At 47.1% G+C, this 20,909-nt stretch overlaps 1 protein-coding gene across 2 annotated transcripts in view; it reads right to left on the bottom strand.

Moving 5' to 3' along the window:
• Nucleotides 1-20,909, bottom strand: part of TRPM7 (transient receptor potential cation channel subfamily M member 7) — a 2,599,208-nt gene that overhangs the window by 1,387,899 nt on the left and 1,190,400 nt on the right. The window lies entirely within an intron of this gene.

Below are 20,909 nucleotides of genomic sequence, written 5' to 3'. Positions count from 1 at the left end.
GGCCGTCTTTGGGAAGATAGATGAGATCTTAAGAGGTTTAGGAGATGGGGAGATGATTTTAGATGGACATTTTAATAAAGCAATGGACAGAAGGCTGATCAAAACCAGGGCCTCCGGCTCATATTCAGAACACAAAGCTAGAAGTGAACTTATTAGCCTAGTGAGAACATGGATTTTGATTGATGCATGAATATAGACAGACGCGCAAAGATTTCCGATCTTCAGAAGCATCTTGCCTTGTCAGTGGAGAATACAATGATCTCAGACCATAATAATATTGAGATTATCATTGTCTGCTTTCCAGAAGTGTTGGGAGGAGGTGGGGAGATTAGGTCGAAAGAGGGAGTGGGAGGCTACGTGGTCACCTCCTGAAGGATGCTGCCTTTGTGGAGTATATAAAGGATGAGACATCAATGTATGTTTCTTCGAATAAAGGGCCAGTCCAGACTCTTTCATACTGTGTGATGCCATAAAGCATGGTAGAAGCATGGTAGAATAATTCGCTTTAAACACAAAGATGCAAATCTAGTGAAAGGGATATGGCCATGTTAGAGGCTTAATCCCATACAGCTGAACAAGCATATAACAATAACACCATTGAGCAATCTAAGGAGAGGCTGCTAGGTGCAAAGTGTTCATTTCACCATAAACTGAATTTGCAGCCTAAGCAGGGGCAGTTCTATATGAGACAAGCTATTCGGCAACATGCGAAGGGTATACTCTCTTAGTGAACCCCCTTAAAAACAATGGGGAAAGTAGACCAGTCATCCATATTGTAGATGTAGGGGGCACAATTTGGATGAAAAATGTGAAGCGTTTGAAGGCTTTTATTAAAACCTCCATCATCCTGATCGCTATGTCAGTGTAGAGCAAATGGGGGAATTCCTGGATAATATAGAGCTTCTTAAATTGGCTTTAGTGAGACTGACTCCCTAGATACAGACATAACTACAGAGGAGACTTTACTGGCAATGAGCCTGAGGCAGTCAGTCAAGGAAGTCCCTGAGCCCTGATGGACTGCCAATAGAGTTCTATAGGGCGTTTAGTGACATACTCTACCCAGTCCTGCAAAGACTACACACCAACATTATTCAGAGTGGGAACATTGTGGAATCAACGTGATTGGTGCTTATTACTATGATTGCTAAACCATCCAAAACCCACAGGGACTGCTCAAATGTCACACTGAACCCCCTCCTAAATGCTGCCACCAAGCACCTAGCCAAAATCTACGCCCAAAGGCTGGAAAGAAATGTACTCGGATTAATTTGTCAAAAACCAAACAAGGTTTCTAGCTGGATAAGGTAGGTTAGATGACCAACGAGAACAAATAGTAGTTATCCACCTGCACACAGCCTGCCTGGAAGCCTGTGAGGCCATTAGTATTGATTGCAAAGAAAGCCTTTGATGGGTGTAGTTGACCCAATTTCAGGAGGCTTTTGTGTAGCATGCACTGTGGGCCAAGATTTTTAAGTATTTTGGTGCCCTTTATGGTAAGGTCAAAGCCTTGGTTGTGGTAAACTGGGTGACTGCTTTCCCTAACACCGAACTCAATGGGACAGAGCAAGGCTGCTCACTGTTGCCCATCCTTTTTGATAGATTTACTAAACCTCAGACCATCCTGATTAGAGGGGACCACCTGGATCATTAGGATATACTGCTGCGGCTGTATCTCAAACTGTTTCTTTACGCAGACGACCACCTGGTGGTGACATGTAACCCTGAAAGCTCCTTTGGGCACTTGATGGAAGATCTGGAACTATTGGGGGATCACTGATTACAAGGTGAGCACATCCAAGACACATATCTACTCAATAGTGCCCTCCTGTCATAAGAGCCCCTCAATGTGAGTTACTTCGCCTGGGCAAAAGGAGGGTTTAGATACCTCGGAGTCAAAGTCACAAGAGACAATAATAAAGTTACTCACTGTAGTGACTACCTTACTCCTAGTCCATAGTCCCCTTTAGTCCATACTTAATGGGACATTCCTCCGTCCTGTGGGACGGGACCAGAGCACTTTGTAAAAAGCATCAAATTCTTCAAAAATGTGTTCTTGCTCTCTTTTTACATGGCGTACCACACGTGGCCGTAACCCCACCCTCCTTAGGGTATTGCCCATCAGTCCTTTTCTATCACCAGGTCTATGACCTTTAAGCAATAACAGAGGAAACTTTTTAGAGGGGACGGCGAGCGGGCGTATGGAGGAAAGGGACTATGGACTAGGAGTAAGGTAGTCACTACGTGAGTAACTTTATTATACTCCTACGTCCCGTCCCCTTTCCTCCATACTTATGAAAGATTCCCAAGCACTCCTCACAGGAATTACAGGTGGATGGAAACTCCTTACTGAAACAGGTTCCTAAGCATAGCTTGACCGAACTGAGCATCAGCCCTGGAGCTCAGGTCCAGACAGAAATGCTTACAGAAAGCCGACAGGGAGGCCCACGTAGCCGCTTTCGCAATGGTCTCCCAGGGAACATATTTTTGGAAGGCAACGGCAGCCGCCTTACCCCGCACAAGATGAGCATGAATTCCCTTTGGGGCCCGAAGACCCTGAATGGTATACGCCTCAGAAATACAGGCCGCGATCCACCGGGAGATAGTCGCTTTCGAGGCCGGCTTTCCTTGCGGATTTCCGAAGGTCACAAAAAGCTGCAAAGAGTTCCTAAACTCAGATGTTCTGTCCAGATATAACTTAAGGGCTCTTCTAACGTCCGGCAGTGCAGATCCCTTTTGGCCTCCGAGGCCAGGTCTGGGAAGAATACAGGCAATGAAATTGACTGATTCAAATGAAAATCAATGACCACATTCGGAAGAAAGGCGGGATACGTTCACAGGACAACCTTATCCTTATGAAAAGTAAGGAATGGATGCTCCACAGACAAGGCCTGAAGCTCACTTACACGTCTTGCCAAAGTCACAGCAATCAAAAAGGATACTTTCCATGAAAAACGACAGTAGCCATGGGCTCAAAAGGCTTATAACACAAGGTCTTAAGGACCACATTCAAATCCCACCTTGGCTGCAGGTTGCGTACAGGAGGATAAAGATGCATCAGGCTAGCAAAGTGTTTTTTAATGACTGGATTAGACAGTGAAAAAGGGCACTGGTCAGTGGACAAATAAGCGGCTACAGCCGATAAATAGGTCCTACAGGACAAGACATGGATGCCAGACTCTGCCAGATGTGAAACCAAGGACAGGACCATGTCGATAGTAGCCTCCCTGGGGTCCAGCTCCCTAGCCAAACACCAGTGACAGAACCGTGGCCATTTACTTCAATACTGAGATCTTGTTGAGGGCTTCCTGGCCACTTGAATAATGTGCATGTTATCTGCAGACAAATTGAAGCGCTCTAAAGATCTGAACTCAGGCACCAAGCCGCCAAGCTGAACGATTGTGGGGAGGGATGCCACAGCTGTTGATCGCTCTGGTGAAGCAGGTCGGGGACCAGCAGAAGCTTGAGCAGCGGGCACACCGATAGATGCTGAAGCTCCGAAAACTAAAACCAGGCCGTCCACCAAGGGGCTATGAACAGCAGGGAGCATTTCAGTGTTCCTTAGCTTGCACAGCGCCCGATGGATCAGAGGAAGAAGCGGAAAAGCCTAGGCCTTCATGTTGTGCCATGGAATTTCGAGAGCATCCCCCAGCGAGGAGGCTCCGAGCCCGTTCCTGGAGTCATAAAGGGGAAGCTTCCTGTTTGTAGATGTCGCAAAGAGGTACACCTTCTGGAGTGCCCCAACAGCGAAAAATATCTGAGAGGACCTCCGTGTTCAGTTCCCACTCGTAGCTGACAATTGCTCATCGGCTGAGGGCGTCTGCAGTGACATTCAGCTGAACCGGGATGTGTAATGCTACCAGCCAGATACCATGCTGAATGGCCCATCCCCAAATCTGAATGGCAAGATCCACAAGAGGAGGAGACCTGGTACCCCCTGCTTGTTTATATAGAACATGGACACCGCATTGTCCGTGCTGACACAGATCACCTTGTTGACAATGCCTGGTTTGAACGCTTTCAGGGCCAGGAATATCGTCAGGAACTCCAGATAATTTATAGGAAGCTGTCTGTCCTGAGGCAACCAAAGATCTGAAAACTGAAGATGATCCAACGTCACACCCCAACCCAGAAGGGAGGAGTCCGCCGTGACAGTCAATAGTGGGCAAGGGTCCTGGAAGGGAGCGCCCACCGACAGATTGCAGAGAGATGACCACCATAAGAGGTCCGCCCTTATGAAAGGTGGAACCAGTAACATTTTGGAATCTGGATCCACTGCTTGAAGCCATGAGCTCCGAAGAGCCATCTGCGTCTGCCTCCTATTGAGACGAGGAAGAGCCAGCACACATGAAGCCATGAGGCCCAGAAGCCTCTGGAACCACCAGGCCGACATGCTCTCCGACTGCATAAACACCTGACACGTGGCGAACAGATCCACCATTCTGTCCCCAGTCTGGTACACTCTGCACTCGATCGTGTTCCAACGAAAAACCAGGAAAATGAAGTCCTGAGAGACCGTCATGGAGGATTTCCGCCAGTTCACCGACAGCTCAAGGTGGAACAGGAGGTGGAGGAGAGACTGAAGGTTGCTCGAGGCTTTCAGTGGACAAGGACTGCACAGCAGCCAATCGTCCAAATACGGATACATATGGATACCCTCTAGCCGAAGATAAGCTGCGATGACCGTCATCTTCGTGTATGACACGCTGCGCCAAGCTGAGACCAAACGGGAGCACACGAAACTGGAAATGCTCCTCCCCATTGGAAAACCGTAAGTATTTCCGATGCAGGCTACAGATGAGGATATGCATATAAGCATCCTCAAGGTCCACCACGCTCAGCCAGTCGCCCATCTGTAGAGAGGACTTTATGTGACTGGGGCGATCATCTTGAATTTGTCTTGGGGGAGAGAAAGGTTGAACTGGGAAAGGTCTAGGATGGTGTGCAGGCCAGCCTGGTTGGGGGTTTGGGCACTGTCAACAGACGGGAGTAGAAGCCCTCCCCTTGCTCCCCTAGGGGAACGGGTTTTAGGGAGAATTCTCATTTTATAGCTAATTTCCCTCACCAAGTGAGTCCCCCAGCAGCTTTACTGGATTTCTGGAGTTTTTTTTTTCACTTGGCAAGAGTGTGAGCTTTCCCCACACTCTTACCCATGTTTTGCCATGTGTCTTCTACCTGTTTTTGTGATTGTGGACTCTGGAGTACACCACTTCAGTAGTCCCCTTCTTTTGTGTGTTACACAGCACCTTCAGTGCAGCAGTGACACAGGGTTTTCTTTTAGAATTCCCACCGACTCCATTTTCTGAGGCTGACTACAGTCCCCCAGAAAAGGGTAAAGTTGCCATTAACTTTATCTAGTCATTTAACCACAGATCCTGTACACCCCATCTTACATGGAGTACTGGAAAGGGTTACTCCGTATCCCTTTTTATCTGTACCTCCTAGAGCATTGTTTCGCTGTTTTAACATTTAGACTTGGCTGGTTGCAGTGGTATCTACCCTAACTTTTCTACCGTGATTATATTATATAAACGTGGTATTGTTCTAGGCAATTATATTAGCCTCGAACATAAACCAGCTTGACCAAATACTTTTTCTTTTGTCTCTGGTTGGGTTTATTCGCCATTTCTTTTTGTTAAAGTCCTTGTGTTTTACTTTGCAGTGCAAACCAGGTTTGCCTCCTTTGTTCACTGTCTTTTGGCAGGCTTCTGCCAAGAAGCCCTCCTCTTGGCGCCTGTGTGGCTAGGTGGGCTGAATGTGAGGGAGGGGTGTAGTCACCCCCTGCACCGGGTATCCTAGGAAACCCAAGTCACACTTTGCCATGATTGGCTGAGGTGGGTGTCCGGGCTGGACAACCCCCCTGCTGCGTGATTGACAGCCAGGCTGTGTGAATGGGGGATTTTCACATAAAAGGCAGGTCTCTTTGGGCTAGAAGTCAGAGTCGCCACTGGAACTACAAGGAACTGAAGAGAAGCAGAGAAGAAGATGGCTGCTGCAACTACCCCGTCCAGGTGAAGCCCTGCTGCAGTCCTGAGCTATCTACCCGTCGACGACCAGAGAAGATCCAGTCCGGAGTCTTCTTCCCTTGAGCTTGGTGGGGATAACCAGCTCATCTTCCACAGCTAGAGGATCCTATTCGTGGTCGAAATCGCTGCACACTGCTGTAGTGGTCCAGATAGCCATCTGAAGAGCCTCTCTTGTTTTTAAGGAGTGCACCTTTTATTCACCGTCGCTGCTGCCGGCTTCATCCCTGTGTGGTGCAGACCCCTCCAGACGTCGTCCTTCGCACCGAAGCTCCAGGAATCGTGGGTCTGCAGAAAACAAACAGGAACAACTGCCGTGGCACCAGTTTCTTCATTGAATAAGGTACTGTGTTCTGCTTGAGGAATTAGGGTGAATCCATTTTCTTTGCCTCCAAGGCTTGCCCTTGTTTTTCCTCCTTCTTATAACTTTTGCTTCCTCTGTTGACAATATCTAAGTACTCCTGGCAACGTTGAATCTTGAACTGTCTGACTGTGTGATCCTGGACAACAGGAACCCGGTTCCGCTTGACACTGGCTCTGGCCTATTGACTCTTGTGTTCCGTCAAATTGTTCTCTGATTCTGTGTGCCTTGACAATAGTATTGCCTATGATTTTTGTCCCCAACTCTCTCTGGTTAACTCAGGTGCTAAGTGTGTTTTTGCCCCGGTAACATTTCTTGCCACGGATACACGTTTCTTTAGTAAGACCGAACTGTCATTACTATCAAAAAGTGATCTCAAGTGTATTCCCGGTAACATCTTTTGTTTCACAACACCGGTCCGTTAAAACATAGGGTACTTACCTTGAGTTAGAGTGTACCAAAGTGAATTGGTTGGTTGTAGTGTATTTTACGTGTGGTTTTGAATAGAGGTGTTAATAACAAATGGTTTAAAAATAAATGTACTTATATTTTTTACCTGAAACCTTGAATCAGTGTTTGCTTGAGTCACAGTAATTGTGGTCCCTTTGTGTAATCCCTGCTACTGCTCATATACTCTTGAGAGAAGCATGGCTGCTCCGCTACTGCTACCACTTTAACATAGTAGTACAGGCTTGTACCAAAGGTAAAACTTGTATTGCCACCTGTAGTCTTAATTGTGTGTAGTGGTCCCTAGCGGCACTGCACAGGATTCTGCCCAACAACGGGTTCCACCGCCTTGAGGTCCAGAAGCTTCTGGACTTCGGCTCTGAGGGAGGGCGTCCCTGACTGGTGGAAGGGAGGATTGATGGGTGGGTTAGGGGGAAGGGGCAAGCGGAAGCCTGCCCGAGCTACTGACAAGACCCACCGGTCCTCGATGATGGTCTGCCACGCCTCCCAGTGAGACGCAATGCACCCTCCCACCGGGGTCTTGTGCAAGCACCGAAAACCCTCATTTAGTGGGCTTCTTGAAGGCGAGATGCCCATATCCTGAGGAGTAGGACGAGGACCGAGTGACAAACCGGCCTCGCTGCTGACGCCGATGGGAGTTTCTAGCTGGAGGATCGACCCTCCGTGTCTTTCGATCTATAAACCCCCGAAATCCAGAGGAAGATCGAGGCTGCAAGGGCATTCTCTGAGCCCTAAAAGGTGGTTTTACCAGAACGGACAAAGACTTGGCCGTCTGAGTGCTGTCCTTAGTTTTAGTCAGCTCTACATACGTTGACGAATGGAACAGTTCTTTGCCGTCAAAAGGCAGGTACAGAACTTTATCCTGAACCTCCTTGGAAAACTTGGTGGCATGAAGCCAACCCTGACGAGAGGTGTCTACGCCAAGCATGAGGCCCCGAGTCGAGGTGTCAACATGATGCCTCAAGCATATCCTACGCCAAGACTGTGGTATCTGACAAGCCAGCCTTAAAATCGCCTAGCTTGTCCTCAGGAATGAACTCCTCAAATTCTGACAGACGTTTCCACATTTTCATATTTGCCCCAGCTAAATTAGCAAAGATCTTCCTGCCCAAAGAGTCAAGCAGCTTGTCCTCTTTGGCCAGAACCTGAGCCGCTGCTGTAGATGACGCTGAAGCTGGTCTGGATTGTAGCATGGCAGCCGCCACCACTGTGGAGGAAGGAAGCGGGCATGACGCTAAGGCTACCTCCTCCGAAGTATGAAGCCTACAACAAGCGTCAATCTTTTTGTTAACGTGCAGTCCAGAGTGTGGCTTATCCCAGACTTTGCGGACCTCGGCCAAAACGTTCACCAAAAGCACCCCTTCTTGCGGAGGGGGTGCCTCAGGTACTGGAACATCCAGAAGAGACATCATGTCCAGTACCCGGTCATGGAACGCCCTCACAGAGCAGGGCTGGTCATCGCCATCCTGATCCCCTTGCGTGTCATCCAATGCATCCGGATGTGCCATGTCTGGCTCCACCAAAGACTTGTCTATTGGAGACAAGGGCCGCATAGGCGGAAGAGCTGGAGGTGGGCCAACTTGTAGAGGTGGGACAGCTGCCGCAACAACCGGTGCTGCGACGGGAAACATCGGTAAAGAGTTCGGCCCTGGCGGGCAGATTTCCTTAAAAAGTCCTCTGAAATATTCCTTCATGGGGTTTGGGTGCATGAGCTTCTGAAATTTTCAGAAGAAGGCATCCTCCGCTGAAGTCTTAGACACTTTGGCAGGCGGAGGCCTCTCATGAGCAGAATAGCTCCAGGGCCACAAGGGAGAGGGCTGCCAAGAGGGGCCCTCACCAGTCGGGTTGACATAGATCAATGGCGCAGACGCTGCAGGGAGCGAGACCGAGTGCTGTAATGGCATCCGAGCGTTCCAGTCATAAACTGGATGAAACGGTGCACAAGGAAAACGCTGTTCACCCGAAAAAATGCTCCCAGCACCCAACGCCAATGGTGTAGGTGTAAGGGAAGAGTCCAAAATGGTTGTCACAGTTCACGGGGACGGGACATAGGAGTAACACCAAATTCAGGCACATCATGTCATATTGAAAATGCCTGAAATAAAATCACTCTACAAGAAATGGGAAAGACTATACCCAACCGTATAGTAGAAGTTCAGCCAATAAAGCTAACCCCTAATACTTAAGCTGCTCTACCTAGTCAGTAGGCACTCGATCCCTGCAAAACTATTATATGATATACATAACATTTTCAGCAGCGTTCTGTGAGGCGAAGGTATTAAGGCCCAGATGCTTCGGGATGTCCTACAGAGCACTGTTCAGTCACGGGTGTTTGTGTTCCCACAAGATAAAGTTGCATCATAGGGCATACTCCCTGCACACGTTCTGGTAGCAGAGGATCATTTCGGACTGAGAGCAGAATCTAAATTACGTATGTATTGAAGAAGTCTCAGTTTGTGCGACCCCACTGGAATGCTTTTTTATGCATCGACAAAACACACCCAACCTCCTGCACACTGCCCTCCATTAGGCATGTTGTGTTGGAATGGAAAAATAAAAAAAATACTTAGGGGTGAGAAGTACTGCCTCTCAAATGAATCATGCCTATGGGGTAACCCTGCTATTGAGATTGACAATCGTACTGTATGCTGAGGTTCCTAGTAGAAGGCTAGGATATGGAAAATGGGCTAGGTTTTCAATGGACTTTTATTTCCTTGACTTTAAATTTAATCTCGCAAAAAGTCAACTATATTGGGAACTTTAAACTTTGTTCAGGATTCGATTTTTACAGTTGAATGCAAGCATACATGACACAAAACGTGGACTATTACTGCTCGCCAATACATCTCCTTTATCTACTTCCACAAGCAATTGGCTCCATGGTTCCCCCAGAATGAGTGCCACTGTGTCCCGTTCAACAGTGCATACAAGGCTGCCCCGAGTCCGGCAATTTCAGCTAGGGATTGGAGCCTTATCTGTGCTGGCGTCTTCCACTGAAAGATGGATCTTGACCTCAGCTACACCCAACAGAAGATGATTCATCATTTGTGTTGGTAGCTTTGGAGAATGTGGTCCTGCAAATTACTCCCCACAGGTGCCTGTTAGATGTAATGATGAGGTTGGGACAACTGCCCACATGCTTTGGACCTGCAAAAAGGTAACGCCCTTTTGAGACAAAGTGCTTCAATGGAATGATCTGGTCCTAGACCTATGGAGCACACGATCATCCATCACCTGCATACTGGATGTGCTGCCCAACACCCATGCATCACCAGGAGTACATTGTAATGGTCTTGCAGAGCTCTCATAATGGCCAAGAAACTAATACTAAGGCACTGGAAGAGCAGCAGTAAACCCTTCTGCGAAGACTGTATCGACAGTCTAGTTACCCTCTTGGCAAGAGAGAGGGTCTCCTTTCACAGAAGATCAGCATGAAGACTAGGATCGTATGCAGGGTGCTGCTAAGAAACCTTATGTGCAACTGAGCTAGGTTGATAAGTGATGTTGGTTGTCGGCCTCTCCCCGTACTCCCCCTGCTAACTCTTTCTATGACTGCAAGGTTAATATATTGTCTTGGGGCAGGGACCTCGAGTATGTGCTATGTTAAAAAAATAATGATTGTTTATATGTGCATTTACTACACTTGTGTTGAGATTTACATTTTCAGTGGCAAGTGACAAAGGGAGGGCAGAGGTTGAGGTTGGCTTCTTTCATAGCTATACTATCAGACACATTAATTATTCACATTTTACATTCACTCCAAGTGCCCAAGTCATTGTGATCGGAGCAATAAGAAAGGGGGTTTACCAATTATATCATTTGTAACTCGTTGTTACCAAAACGATTTTACTTGCACTTGCTAACACTAAACAAAAACAAAAAGAGTTTAGTTGAAATTGGTTAACACCAATGGATTAAATTGTGCACCAATAAACAGAGACACATGTTTTGACGCTTAACGGAGGGAATGTACTCTTGGGTGTGTGTCACACTCAGTGAACTTACTATATCACTGTCTGTAAGTGGCTATATGGCTGTGTTAACTAGTTCATCCCTCCCACGTCTTCATCAGGGGGATTGGCGTTATGTGGGGAAACACTTTAGACGGGTTCACTGAACAACAGGTATGTTCACTCATCTGTCAGCTCTGAGTCGTGATGCGTTCAGTAGTTTGACCCTATAGGCCTCATTATGAGTTCGGTGGTAAAACCACAGTGTTTCCGTGATGCCGGTCCCACCATTTCCGGCAACCGTGACGCCAGAAATAACGGACGATCACGGGTTGATGGATGCGCAAATTCCGGCATGCCGGAAATAGTGGCACCGGCATCACGGAAACCCCCTTCCTCGACCTGCCCAGCTGATCCGTGAGGAACTGACCCGAAAGCACTCTGCTGCAGTGCTACCAAGCCCTGCAGAGCCCGGGGAGCCAGCACCACAACGCTGCATCATAGTAGCACCCCCTCCACGATCTCTGCAGAAGTGCTGCACGATGAAGCGCTGCAACAGCTGATTTCCGCCTCACAAGACCATGAGGCAGCCGTGAAATGTCCGCCGCCATTATTGTTGCCCTGTTTGCCTAGAAACCTTCTGGAGCCTGATTGGCCTACTGCCACTACTCTCAGGAGAGGTCCCGCCGGAAGGCGTGAGCCGGCCCTCTCCTAAGGCACTCCCACAAGGCACAGGCCTGTCTGTGCCGGTCCGTGGCCGCCGGGCCGTAGGCGCCACTATACGCTATTCTGATCTGCTGATCCCCGCAAGCGCTGTAAAGGATCGCCTCGCCTTCATCCTATACAGGTGATAAGACTCCTCTAACAGTACACTTTGAAACTATTATACAGTGTAATGCTGCATGCATACCAATGCTCCCTCGCCTGACAAGATCCTAACACAAATGTCCTGCATCTATATTTACGGCACTACACTAAGCATGCCGCTCTATCCATATTGTTAACTCATGTTGATGCTTTATAATATATTCTCCGACTATCTCTATTGCCATAGTTTACATGGACTACCTCCACAGCATGTTAGCCCTTGACACTATTATCAGGTAGCACCATCACCTGACTGCATGCTGATCATCAAGATAGTAACGGTTTAGGTCATCTATACTAGTCAACAATGCATCATAACTTACCTGTTCCTATATATGTTACCTATGAAACAATATTATAGCCGTTTGACCTATATGAAACCCCACTGAGCCATTACTCAGTGACATTCAGATACTAAATTAAGGTTCTGACTGTGAACTGCCCTAGGCGGGATAAGCCCACTTTGCCCATTGTCACTAGCATATTCTGAGTTGCCTACTGTGAACTGCCCTAGGCAGGATTAGCCCACTTTGCCCATTGTGACTAGACTATTCTGAGTTGCCTACTGTGAACTGCCCTAGGTGGGATTAGCCCACTTTGTCCACTGTGACTAGCCTATTCTGAGTTGCCCACTGTGAACTGCCCTAGGAGGGACCAGCCGACCCTATACTGCTACTATCTACTCCCTCTCCCAGCATAGCACACGACTGCCGACTAAATCGGACTACATATTTGCACCCAACTGCAAATATGAATATAAAAAACCTTGCCCAAACCTCGTTAACAGCCATCATTATAATAATCATCCACCAGACTACCTTTACTAACTGCCTTGCAGTAAGCCACACACCAACAACCATGACCAGTACCAAATCCATGCCATGTCCCGTCACAGAAAGTAATAAACTTCGAGCCAGGTTACCTCACCTCCATGAACCATGAGCGAATGTCCTATCTAAACAGGATGACTATCAAAACAATAACCAATCTAAATCTAAACTACCTCACTATCCTGATAAAACGGCCGCAGCTAGCATGCAGAAACGAGCCAAAACCAAAATTAGCCCTTGCAAATTCATTAAAACTCATACCACTGTCCACTCGGCCAACCTCAATATGGCCTTAATAAACGCTAAATCTCTGGTAGCACACGCCACAAACATAGCCGACCCGATCACCATAAATAATCTCAACCTCCTAGCAGTCACTGAGACATGGCTACATGACGCAGCAGGTCCCGCCCTTGCCTTAGCGGTCCCTGAAAATTACCAAGTCCTTAGAGCAGATAGAACGCTAGAGGAGGAGGTATCGCCATCATAGCTAAAACACAACTAGCAATCAGACTTACGCCATCATCCACAAATACGTCCTGCAAAATGCTTACAGCAAAAATCCCAATATCTAGCTCTAACACACCAACAATCTACCTAGTGTATAGGCCTCCGGGACCTATTGGATCCTTCAAGGATGACATTTCAAGTATCCTTTCCAATAATACAAAGACAACCTCTCAGGTACTTATCCTAGGGGACTTCAACCTTGGCTTTTATGACCAAACAGACAACGATGCCAAAGCTATCTCCAACCTGCTCCTGGAACAAGGACTTGCCCAAAAAGTAAACCTACCAACACACTCAAAAGGCAGAACCCTTGACTGGGTTGCTGACCTAAATTGCAACCTACCTATCAATTCCATCACTCCACTCCTGTGGACTGACCACCACCTGATTACCTTCACTACGGTAACAGACAAACAGATGCAAACAAACATGACTACAGTTCCTCCTCAACCTACCAGGAACAAAAAAGATATCACAATGGACAGACTCATACCACTTATCTTGCCCTCATTAAGCCGCCTATCCTCATCCACAGACCCAAACATACTAGTTGACACAATACAACTATGTCCATAGCATTGGACTCTGTCGCACCTCTTAAACAGCATAAAAGCAAATCACAAGCAAACCTAAACGCGTGGTTCACCACACAGTTAAAAGAACTTAGGCAAAAAAAAAGAAAATTGGAAGCCCTTTGGCGACACACGCCTTCAGTAGAAAATAAAAGGAACCCGACTAAACTGTCCAACCACTATAAAAAAGAAATAATTAACACTAAGAAAGACCTTTATAATGGCAGGATTGCTAAAGCCAGTTCTAACACAAAAGAGCTCTTTACCATACTACGAGAAATGGAGGCACCTATCCCACCAGTTGATAACATAACTAAAGACAAAGCCTGGTGCACCAACATTCAGAATGCTTTAGCCAACAAAATTGCACTCCTTTAAGGAAAGATTGTGAAAAAGAAATCCTCCCTCACCACACATGATGTTCACTCTCAAACTACCAAAACACTAACCAAAAAACCAGATCAATTCAAATTTTCCAAAGTTTCCATCCTTGAAGTAGAGAAAATGATCTCCTCCTTGAAGCCACCTAGATGCCAGGGTGACAAGTGTCCAGCACAATTAATCAAAGACGTAGCAAGAGACTTGTCACCATTTATCACCAAACTCATCAATGCATCCTTTTCAACTAACACTGTCCCAAGCAACCTGAAAGTATCCTGGGTCCTACCGCTGTTGAAAAAACAAACCTTAGATCCAGCCATTCCAACCAACTACAGGCCCATCATGACGGTTCGCTTCCTTTTAAAGATACTTGACAGAGTAGCGTACATTCAGATACAACAAGACCTGGTAACCAATCACCTCCTCGGCATCCGCCAATCAGGTTTCAGGCCGCAATACGGTACAGAAATGGCACTGATTGACTTAAAAACACAAATTGAGGCACTCACTGACAAAGGGAAAACTGCCATGTTGCTCCTCCTTGACTTGTCAGCTGCTTTTGACTTGGTGGACCATTAAGTCCTCTGCAATCACCTTGCCTCAGCAGCTCACTTTTCTAAGGACGCAGTAGCATGGGTCCAATCATTCCTCAATAATAGAACTATGCAAGTATTCTCCCCTTTAGATTCAGCAGATCCTATCTCTCTAACGTGTGGTGTCCCACAAGGCTCACGCGTCTCACATACCATGTACAACATCTTCACAAAGCCACTGTTTGAAAAATTGGACAATCTGGGTGTCACCTGCACTAACTATGCAGATGACACCCAGATCCTCATACCCCTTTTGGGCAATTACATCACCGACACTGCTATTGTGAACAAAACCTACCTCCTCATTCAGGCATGGATGGCCACACACGGCCTCTGCCTGAATGACAAGACCGAACTTCTAATACTAGGTACCCCGGCCAACCTTAAAAAACTCAATAACGAATATTCCTCCTTCAACACTGATGGCAATTTCCATCAAGGTTGCAAAGGAAGTAAAAACGCTCGGATTCTACCTTGATTCCACCCTAACCATGAGCAAACAAGTCAACTCCTTAGCATCCACATCTTCATACACATGCAAACTAATCAGGGCATGCAGACCTTACCTATCCCCAACTAGCTGCATTACCCTAGCAAATGCCCTTATACTCTCAATATTGGACTATTGTAATGCTCTCTACATGGGGACCAACAGTACATCTTTAAAAAAAATCCAAACGTTACAAATCAACGCACTAAAAACGGCTCTAAATATCCCAAACAGAGATCACATATCTGTGATCAGAAGACAAAACCATCGGCTGTCAATTAAAGACATAATTATGCTAAAAATGACTTCCCTGACCCACAAATGCCTCAACAATGCCGCACCACAGTACCTTACAGACCAGATAGCCAAGAGAACTACTAATCGCCTGACTAGGTCCTCCAACTCTTGCTACCTTAGCGTTCCGCGCTTCAACCTAGCCAAATCTGGCGGCAGAAGTTTCCCAGTTATGGCAGCCCAAACATGGAACTCAGTCCCCTACTCACTCCGGGCTGAACAAACCTACCCCAGTTTCAGACGAAACATACAGAAATGGATTAGAACCAATGACGAGCACCTAACAACTTAGTGTCAATCAACAGACTAAGCTAGTATCTACCACCACACAAGCTGGCAACTGAAACATCACTGTATACTGCTCTCCGCATTGTAACTGTATATATTGTAATGTACTGTATATATCTTTAACTGCTTACTGGCAACCTGTGCCCGGTAACTCTATGACTGTAATTCTATGTATTATCAAGCCAAAAGTCTCCTTGTAATGCTTGCATCCAGTTACCTTCGGGTGTGGTGTGCTGTATAAAAAACAACAAACAAACAGAAGTGGCAGAAAACTGCAGCACTGGTGCCGGTGACCCCATATCCGGCATCACAATGCCAGAAAAAGTGTCAATGGAAACAGCTGCACCAGAATCACTGTGACCGGAAATAAAGTGATCGGAACTGGTAACAGTCTGGCGGTCATCATAAAAACGCAATCCATTGCAATCTGCAGCATCCACTCCTCCTTACTGCATAAATCGGTAGTGGAACATGTCTATTTAAATCCGTGAGACCCGGCAGCGCAAGCCACACTTCTCTGAGGCAGAGCTGAACATGCTATCTGAAACCATTATCCTGCATGCAGGGGAGTTGTTCTCAACTGACAAGGTCCTCCAAACACAGCAGCGGAAAAAGGCCAAAGGGAAGAAGTGGCACAAATGGTCTCAGCAGTGGGGACAACCACATGCATAGTCAGGGATTGCCACAAGCAGTGGGATGACCTCCGCTCGAGGGTCCCGAACCTCACCGCAGGCAAAGCATGGCCACAGGTGGTGGGCCCTCCTTGCCAATTAGTCATGCCCTGGAAGGAGAAGTGCAGCAGTGTGCTGCACATGGAGTTCATAGAAGGGGTTGGTGCTGCGGAGGCCAGAGCTGGGACACCCGACGAGGACGGTGAGTACACGTAGCCCCAAAATACTGAACAACCCCCCGGCCACCCTGAAACCACCACCGTACCACCACATCACTGAGATGGGAAATGCATCGCCCCCATCGCCCAGACTACACCCTGCAGGCATATACCCCCACTCCTGAATCATCACAGAGAGCCCTGTCGTGGACATGCACCCTGGCACCCTCACAATTACCCATGCCTGTAGTACATGATGAAAACTGAACAGGCACCCTGTACTGCCAAGTGTATAGGCATCTTACTCCACACAGACAAACGCCACCCTGCCACAGCGTACTGCATGCATGTCCGGCGTGCCACCACTGGCGCCAAGGCACAACTATGTTGTACCTCAGCTCCACCCACACATGGCCACCCTCCCATACAATGGCAATGACACGTGTCCACCCAGGTCCCTGCCAGACCTGACAAACACCCCCAATACAGATACTGGCCCTGCAACTGGGTCATCCATCAGCCCAGACTTACCCATCCAAACCCCGTCCCCACATAACTCACCCCTCCACATCCCACGCAGTCCTAGTGGTGTCTTGTCAAAATGAAAGTGCCTATATAAAAAAAAAAAAACAATAGCAATCCTTACCTCTAAACACAAATAGCGTGGGGTATAATGACACAAAAAGAAAGAAGTGTTCAAAATGATATATTGGGATGTTCAGGCCGTTGGCCTCCCTTGCCCACGTTTTAGTACTGTACAAGGCGGTTCAATCGAGCGTAGCACATTCGCTGGATTCTTTAGCACGAGGATACAGTTCAATCATAATATCAGGACCTTCTGTATGCTCCTCAAAGTCTCTTCATTCAGAGGGCCTGATGTAACCAAACAAAAACGATAAGTTACTTTCCTCTTTGGATTTCTACAAGTATTCACTTTACGTGATTCACTCTTCACCCGGATCCCCCTCAGTCGGGCTGAGATTGCTCCAGCACAATGTTCGTTCCCTTTCGATCCCCCTCAATGGGCTCAGATCCACTTTTAAACACAATTAGTCTCCCTCAGCCAGGCTCAGACCAATTTCAATCAATTATCGAAGACTTTCTAATGTGCGCAGGGTTTTGCTTGACCCGTTGCAGGACCACTTCGACTTGGCTTCTCTTTACATTTGTCCCTTTTAGGTTTGGATACCTAACAGAAACTTCCGAATGAGCATGCACGTGGTACTGGACTGTTGCCACGATCCATGCCCCTGACCCCCTCAGGTATAACAGCCCCCTGGCAGCAGTGGGGCTAAAGCCCTGACACCGGCCCCAAGGGCCTTAAAACTCCATCAGAAAATACATGGAGTCAGTCCTGGCACCTTTGGCGCCAGGCTCATTATCAGGAATAAAGCAATACCTGTTTTGGACCTTAATCCAACATGGAGGCCTATTACACAGCTCAGTTCTTTAGAACCAAGCCATGCAGTCTAGTGTTTTGCGTGTGGCTGGGCCTGGAACTACTTGGCCTGGAACTACTTTACCTAGGCTATTTAAACCACAACCAAACAGCAGAACCCGCTTTGCGTTATTCTGCATTCCTGCAGCGTATCGCTCACCGTGTCCAGCTCCTGCTCATCTGCTTCTCCGGTGGCCCGATCCTGAAGACCAAGATCTGGATTTCATTAATAACCTGGAAGAACAAGAACAGCATTAGCGAGCAAGAACACTTACCTGTGAAGTAACCAGCCTTGAATCCATCCTGCGCTTCGCTTACCTCGCCCGTCTTCGGAGTTCGCCGCAACCTGCAAAGGTAAAGAAACAAGGACAGCATTAATAACAATTCTTACCTTGGCAAGCAGCGAGTCCTGGCAGCACCCTGCGCTTCTCTTACGTCGCCCATCTCTGGGTTTCACTGCAACCTGCAAGAGAGAAGGAACAAGGTCACCATTAACAAAGCACTTACCTGGGCAAGCAGCGCTTCGATCGCTCATCACTCCGGAACATCACCGCAACCTGTACAGAGAAGAGAACACAGGTTAGCAATTAACACCAATAAACAGCGCAGCGCTCCGCGCATCATTAACTCTGTAGTCTTCGGCATCAGCGTGGCAACTCCGAGATCGCAACCATCCCTCTGAAAACAAAAAGAGACATTGTTAGGGAACAGCGTAGTGGAGCAAGATGCTGAGAAGACAGAAAACAGAGGAAAAGAAAGAGACAGAATAAAGACAGAAAAGACATTATAACTCACCTGGAAGACAGCTAGCAGAGTTGGAGTCACAGCTGGTCTGGACCCGACATAAGAGCACACGGACCAGTGAAGCAACTAGGTCCACGGAACGCCCGCACCAACCACGCGCCCCTGCACAGTGACACAGGATGGAGAGTTCAACGCACAAAAACCTAAGGTGAGCAATAACCCCAAGGGAGGGGATTTAGACCAGAGGGAGGTGGGAGTCCACCCATCACAGAACCAGTATCTTAACCCTCCATTCTCCTGTTATAGGTGCTACCCAACGTCTGGCACATAACCAAGCAGAGAGGGGTCTGGGATAGCGCTTAGACCTCCATCCAGTATCGTGTGGCGCCCCAGTGGATACCAGGTGAGCGTAACACCACTCTGTTTACAGTATCTATCTTTGCTTCAAAGCTCCAGTCACTCATTTAGTACAATAATTATGTTCGTATCACTTGACACATATACTTCATACACTGTCCTCTTGAAATTCCTTCATACAATGTTGCTGCTTGAAACCTTGGATTCCAGACAGCCCGGGTTGGCATCAGTCTCCCCAACTCACCGGCTGTGCTGCCTTCACTGACTTTTCTTTGTTGTAGGAGCCAAGGACAATACCACAGCGGCAACCGCTCCTCGCTGCCTTGACTATCGACGAAGGAGACCCCGGTTACCTCCGGCACACAATGCAGGAGTTTTCAGCTTTTATTCTAGGTCTCACGTTTTCTATTATTGAAGGCTCATAAAAGTTACTGTCTTTCATTGAAAAGGTCAATGGCCCTTCCTTTGTATTACTTTTCGGTCTCATCATCTTTTGCCTTGTATAAAACTGCCATCTTGGAACTGCTGCTTCCTCGTGTGCTTTGCCTTGCTCAGAGAGTGCTCTCGTGCTCCGCCTTGTAACCGTGTGGGGAAGTGTGATGAAGTGAGGTGTGTGTAATGATACGTAATTGCCTGACCCTGCCTGACCATCGTGTGGGACATGTCAGGTATACGACTCAGATGTTAGTCTGTTTTCCCTCACAGCGAGTTAACGTGAGAAAGTGTTTGTGCCGGAAAAGGGGAGAGGGAGGAGGTTGAATCCCTAAGTATCCTAACTGGTAGGATGGGGTAAAGGTGTTATAGGGAAGGGGATACCATGTCTTGCCATCCGGTGTCCCACTTCCACTCCCCGAAGTCCTTCCAACCAGGTGATCCTCCCGCACTGGTCCACCACCAGGAACTGGATTCAAGAGAGATGGCAGTGTACTGGCCACCTGGATGGCAGATCCCCAGGGACTAGCGGGTGAGACACCTTCAGGTTTATCACAGTTCCTTCCTGATCCACTGTAGTTGGAGGGGTACCCATTAAGTATGGCAAGATTAAGGGAAGGAAGCTTGTATTACCTCATCACACATTATTATCTCAGACTTGATCCCAATAAAACAAAGTTCTGTTGCTATGGAGTTACGTTATACTAAATGTTAGTGTAATGGAGATACAAATCAAACAATGTAACCTTTATAAAAATGCAATGTAATGTAAATTGGTTTTATACATAGAACTGGCACCTTTATAATTTGTTTGGACTAATTTGTGTTTGGTGGATGATACAAAAAAAATTAAATTAATTTTTGATTACTCCCTTCTGATGAGTTGGAATGACTACTAGCATAAAAAGAGAGAGTAAGAGATGGGAATAAGTGATGTAGAGGAAGAACAAACATTTCAATATAAAATTTGAAGTCCTCAAAAAAGGACCTTCTGATAACATTAGTAAAAATAAAGAAAGTTATCATTCCGACATATCCAGTGGTCGAAGTGTACGAAAAGATTTAGTGGAACTATGTTATCTACTGGCCTGCTCCCCACAAACCCCATCGCCACGCCTGCACCCACAATACAAACCCCCAAACTCATACTCCTCCTGTTTAAGGTAACGTTCAGTGAAGTTTCAACTTCTTCCAACACGTTTATATTAAAACAAAACCATTTTGGAATGGCTTCTTTTTAAAATCAAAGTATAGGAACAGTAAAACTTGGTAAAAAAATGTAGAAGAGCACCGCTCCCAACCGGTCCTGCCTACTTCGACCACTGGACATATCCATCTTAGTCTGCAGAGCAGTACTTGTAAAACCTGTAATTTGATTTCCTGTGTTCTTCTGTATACAGATTGAATGAAGACATATGGTCAGGAACCTGTCCCTTCCCTTACAGCCAACACATTTTCATTACAAATACATTTCATGTTCCCATT

Source organism: Ambystoma mexicanum, chromosome 11, assembly GCF_040938575.1.
Source record: "Ambystoma mexicanum isolate Mex_15411 chromosome 11, UKY_AmexF1_1, whole genome shotgun sequence".
In the NCBI taxonomy this organism is placed as follows: Eukaryota; Metazoa; Chordata; class Amphibia; order Caudata; family Ambystomatidae; genus Ambystoma; species Ambystoma mexicanum.
This window is presented reverse-complemented; position numbering and strand designations above follow the sequence as displayed.